The sequence below is a fragment of the Nicotiana attenuata genome, unplaced genomic scaffold, assembly GCF_001879085.1.
Source record: "Nicotiana attenuata strain UT unplaced genomic scaffold, NIATTr2, whole genome shotgun sequence".
Classification (NCBI taxonomy): Eukaryota; Viridiplantae; Streptophyta; class Magnoliopsida; order Solanales; family Solanaceae; genus Nicotiana; species Nicotiana attenuata.
The window spans coordinates 24,589-30,588 of NW_017672484.1; positions in this window are offsets into that span (position 1 = coordinate 24,589).

The following is a 6,000-nucleotide window of genomic DNA, read 5'->3' on the forward strand; positions in this document are numbered from 1 at the left end:
TGAATATGTTTAATTAAATTATCGATTTCACTTATATTTATACTGAGCCTCTATAGAAAATGTTAAACAAATGTTTTGAACAATTTTCATTGAAACTGGAGTTTTTACGAGATGTTCAGAATTTAATCACTGATTTGGCTTTGTTATTTCCTCTGGCATTTTTCCTGTTTTAAGATGTATATGCTGTATGTTTTGCCTGAGGGGCTGTATACGAACTACGTTTTGCCCGAGAGGCAGATTATGATTTTTATCACTTTCACTAAACTACGCTGAACCTCTACTGAACTGTTAGAAAGACATTTTTTTCAAAGGATTTTTACTAAAATCGGAGTTTTAACGAGATGATTTGATTTGTATCCTGTTTTGGAAACATACTGTACCCACTGTGGTGCTATGACGTGGTTTACGTGATTTCTTATTGCTCAGTCATTATTTACTTTTATTACTTACTGGGTTGGCGTACTCACATTACTCCCTGCACCTTGTGTGCAGATCCAGCTATTTCTAAGCTCGGTGGCAGGTTCATTGGAGATAGTAAGGTAGCTGCACGGTGTTCGCAGCCCTGCCTCTCCTCCCTATCCTTATTATTTTATATTTCAGACTTATGTTGTATTAAGCAGACATTGTTGAATTATTTTTAGTGGCTCATGACTAGTGACACCAGATTCGGGCTGGGTTGATGTATTTACATACTTGATTCCGCGTATTTCTGTTGATACGTATTAATATGAAAGATTTGAGGTTTAATCTGTTTTAGAAAAATACAATGTTTACAAAAGATCTTCTGTATTGTTCGTGTTGTTTCGGTTGGCCTTGTTCTGATATGCGTCATCACGACCAGGGGATTTGGGGTCGTGACATTTAATAAATTATATAAATCTTAAGTCTCTCTTATCTGATTTCTTTAAGTTTCGTAGGTAAGTCTTAATCTTAATCCGGAAAGGAGTTTAGGATGTCCGAAAGTAGTAACTCGTCCAAGAGGAGGTGTCATTGCTAGAGGAAAAATAAATACTTAGTATATTTTCTTTTTTTATAAATAAATATTCACTTCTATACTACAATATAGGTAGACAAATCAAATAATTTTCTTTAAACGTTTTTCATATAAAAATATTCCTGAAGATATGTTTCTTTTAACAAGAAAAAGTGATAGACTGGTTATGACGGTATTTTTGTGAACAAACAATTCTTTTAGAAATTGTACAATGCTTTAATACATCAAACCAACAATGGATAAGAAATATGTCAGCATAGCTAATGCAAGCATAACTAATACCAGCATTACTAATACACCGTATTCCGTATTATTCTTGTGCACCTTACCAAATGACCCCTAAGAGAAGACATAGTAAGAGAAAGGTGCATAGGATTTTGAGTTTTGGGTCCCTCATGACATGTTTACTTGTATATACTAATACTTCATAAATAGTTGAACTTACGTGTCACATGTCTATGAGCATCTATGAATTCAAGGGCGGCTCTAGGCCTCCAAATTTAAGACACGTTTGTCCATATAAAAATATCCCTTTTCAGCTTTAAAAAAAAATATATGTTTATTCATGAAATTTTGTAAGCTTGGAAATTTTTTGAAAATGAGTTTTCAAAAATCAAAATGTGGTTTTGACCACTTTTTAAAATTTCAAAAAAGCTTTTTTTCCCAAGTCACAACTGCAATATTTTTTCAAGTGAAATGCATGTCCAAACATAATTTTAAATTCCAAATTCTATTTTTCAACTTAACTCCAAATACTTTTTTTTTCAAAATTTAAATTTTTACTTCCAAACGCCTACTTAGTACTCCATCCATTTCAATTTAGATGATATAGTTTGACTTGGCACAAAGTTTAAGAGGATTTTATTTTTGTAAACATATGGTCCTAAAAGCTTAAGGGGCAAAAGATTTGTGGGACCACGATATTTTTGTGGTTATAAATAATTCTCATTAAGGGTAAAGTCGGTAAAATAAAAAATTTAAAATTAAATTATTTTCAATTATATAAATGTTTGATTCTTTTAAGAATAGACTAATAAGGAAAGTACTTCATTTAAATTGAAACAGAGGGAGTATGAAGTACTACTATATTATTATAAAAGTTATATTTTATATAAATATAATTATTCAAAACTCGATGAATACTTTATTATTTTTACTTAATATTATATAATTTATAGCGGAGAGTTCAAAATCATGACATGCGCATATCCATTGATGTGTTGCGCTCTCACCACTAAACCAAAGTATTATAGGGTTTTTTGTGTCTCATTATTATATGAATTTTATAAAAATAAGTTTTAAAGGTCTTTTAATATATTTTAATTTTAGGTCTCATGTTGAGATCATTGCCCTGCCAATGCAGTTCAACCAGCTTCATTTACATTTGGAAACTGAATGATACATTTACTATATTTAATGTTCTTTGTCATTATTATTTATCTAATTGAGACTCTATAAAATTTGATTGAAAATGTTAGAGATGAATAGTTGCTCAAGGCGGGGGCTAGTAATGCCTTGATTTAAGCGCCCTTGAAATTTTGGTAACCCAAAATTTTTTAATAGTTTACTTTATAATTTTATTTTAGTTTCGTCAATATTAAAGTTTATGGAAAAATAAAAATTTCAAAAATTGTCAAAAAGAAAGAAAGAGAGGTTGTCTACTCTTTGAAAAATATAAAATATTATAGAATATAAAATTAAACTACTTAAATCTTTCATATTAGTAAATGTAGTTTTTACAATATTATCAAATGTAATATATTATAAATACATGTCTAACATCTTATTCTTTTAGTTATCCCTTACTAATATAAATAATAATATTACTATGTAAAGTGAAAGACCTTATGTCATTTAATAATATTATACTATAACAGCAAGTTACACTAACTTTCCTAGAGAAAATATGTCCAGTTACAACTGAACCATCATATGCTGCTCTAAAGACTTGTGCCTTCACAGGTGCGGTCTCTGGCCTGCTTCTGCGGTCACTGGCCTCCCCTTGCTGGTCCGCTTCTGTGGCTCGTGGCTCCTACCTGCGGCTGGCCAAGCGCAGGTGCGTTTACACCAGAAGGTGAAAGCTTCAGCATTTATTTAAGCCAAAACTTGATCTTAGCCTCGTCCGTTTAACACCCGGGGCTCCCGGGGCCCCGCCCGAACGTACCAACAAGTTTGGAATCATAAAACGGGCTCACTCGAACTCTCGGAATGCATAAAACAACATCAAAACTAAGAATCACACTCCAAACCAATTGAAATAAAAAATATGAACTTTAAGTTCTTCAACTTACTCCGAATGCGCTGAAACATACTTAAGCTATTCAGAATGATGCCAAATTTTGCGTGCAAGTCTTAAATGATATTACAGAACTATTCCCGGTCTCGGAATCCCATTTGGACCTCGATAGCACCAAAACCTACTCCAAACCAAATTTAAAGAACTTTAAAATCTTCAAAGAGCCAACTTCCACTATTAGGCGCCAAAATACTCCCGGGTCATCCAAAACCTGATCCGAACATACGTCCAGGTAAGAAATCATCATACAAACCTATTAGAACCGTCAAATCACGGTCCCGAGGTCGTTTACTCAAAACGTTGACCGAAGTCAAACTTAGCCTTTTAAAGCCAAACTATGGAATCAAGTGTTACGCTTTCAACCCGAACTCTTCCAAATCCCGAACTACCATCCCCGCAAGTCATAAAATAGTAAAAGCACATACGGAGAGTCTTATTTAGGGGAGCGGAGTTCTAGAAAGCAAAATAACCGATCGGATCGTTACACAGATCCACACTAAAACACGACCGCCATCTATAATGGCGTCGCACGAAGCGCCTACTACACGCATCTTGGATTCTATCTCCATTATTTCCCAATATCTAGTTCTTCTTGAATAGAGTTGCACATTCTGGGGCTCTATTGAATCAACTGGAGAAGCCAAAATTATGACAACAAGAACATCATTTTGATGACTGCCTAGCCCTATTGAGGCTGGCTCACTTAAAGGTATTTCAGCATTTTCATTCAACGTTGAGTTCCACAAAATAATCTCTGTACCTCTCAACTCATAAAGGCATACAACACCATTCGAAACACAAGCTATTCTTAGACTATTGAATATTTGGGGATAATTGAAGTTAATTTCTTGGTAATTATCATCAAATAGCTTTAAAGTGTGATCTGCATTATAAAGAAATTGAGGAGATAGTAGAACCATTGGAAGACAACCATGGATGATTGCCAATGGGTAAAATAGGAGTCTTGTAGCATCTTATGCCACCATTTGCATAAGATGCTTGTTTGCATCAAATTTGGAAGGGGAAGATACGAAAAAATCTTGGAAAGCATATGCTTCATCATTTTTAGTTTGGTAAGAAAATCCAATTTCTTATTCTTGTTTTGGTTCTTCATTGTGATGTGAATTGAAGAAGAGAAGAGGCAGATGAAAACAGAGAACAAAATTCTAAGTTCTGTTTCTTGTTTTGATTCTTGATTGTGATGCGAATGGAAGAAGAGAAGAGGCAGATGAACAGAGTGTTGAGTAGAAAGTTGGGGTCGTTATGTGTGCGACCTTGGAGTTTATTTGATAGTTAGTATACTTACAGTTAAGTTCCCACTAAGCAGTTATGCATTCCCCCTTATATGAGAAATTTTACTACTACTATTATCTATTATCTATTTATATATAATAGGAGAGGCAAAGAAATATTATGATGACAAGTGTTAAAATATTAAATTGACACACGTAAATATTTTGTACAATTTTCTAACTTTGTTGGAGTTTCAGATATATTTAAAAAAATGTAAGGACACACTGCACATTCATTCATTATAAGAAACCAACTTCTCCATTCTACCGCTCTCTTTCAAATCAGCAGTTTCATCCATGGCAAACCAACTTCTCCTCTACACCGTCTTCTTAGTTTTCTACATCTCTGTCTTTCCCCCTTTTACTCATCAACTCTCATTACCACGTAATTCAAACTCCTTAATGACAAAAATCAACTACATATATAAGTAAATTCACACTCTTTTGTATTTTTAGTGCGCCGAAGATGTAGCAGGTTCCTAATTTTGTGTTTAGTTGGGTGGACAACAATGATACTGTAATGACCCGGCCGGTCATTTTTAGAATTTATGCCCCGATCCCCTATTAACTGCTTTTCCCGTGTTTGTTTCTGCTAATTTGATTCGCCGGGATGTTTGGTTTTGAGTTTAGGAGTGTTTTGGGACACTTAGTCTCTAAATGAGAGCTTAAGTTTTGGAAATTGGACCGTAGTCGGAACAGTGTGAAGACGGCCTCGGAATTGAATTCTGATGGTTCCGTTAGCTCCGCTGAGGTAACTTCGGGTGTAGGAGCGTGTTCGAATTGTGTTTTGGAGGCCCGTAGCTCATTTAGGCTTGAAATGTCGAAAGTTGAATTTTTTAAGTTTCTGGTTCGATAGCGAGATTTTGATCCAAGGGTCGGAATGGAATTCCGGAAGTTGGAGTAGCTCCGTAGTGTTGAATGTGATGGGTGTGCAAAATTTCAGGTCATTCGGACGAGGTTTGATAGATTTTTTATCGAAAGCGCATTTTGAGAGTTTATGAAGTTCTTGGGCTTGAATCCGATGCTAAATTGGTGTTTTGATGTGGTGTTTAGCGTTCCGAAGGTTGGAACAAGTTTAAATGATGTTATGAGATATGTTGATAGGTCTGGTTGAGGTTCTGGGGGCCTCAGGTGTATTTTGGATGCTCAAACAGGCATTTTTGGTCTTTGAGAGATTGTTGGTTTTCTGGTGTTTTTGCAGCAGTGATTTGTTCATTGCGATCGCATGAGTTCATCCGCGATAGCATAGATTAAGTTGAGGCCAGTAGGATTTTTGTGAATCGCGATCACGAAGGAAGGGGTGTGATCGCATAGGGTGAGCAGTGTTGGTCACTGCGTTCGCATAGAGACCCTTGCGTTCGCGTAGAAGGACTTGGAGTGGCAGTGTGGTGATGGAATTGCTCTATGCGATCGCATAG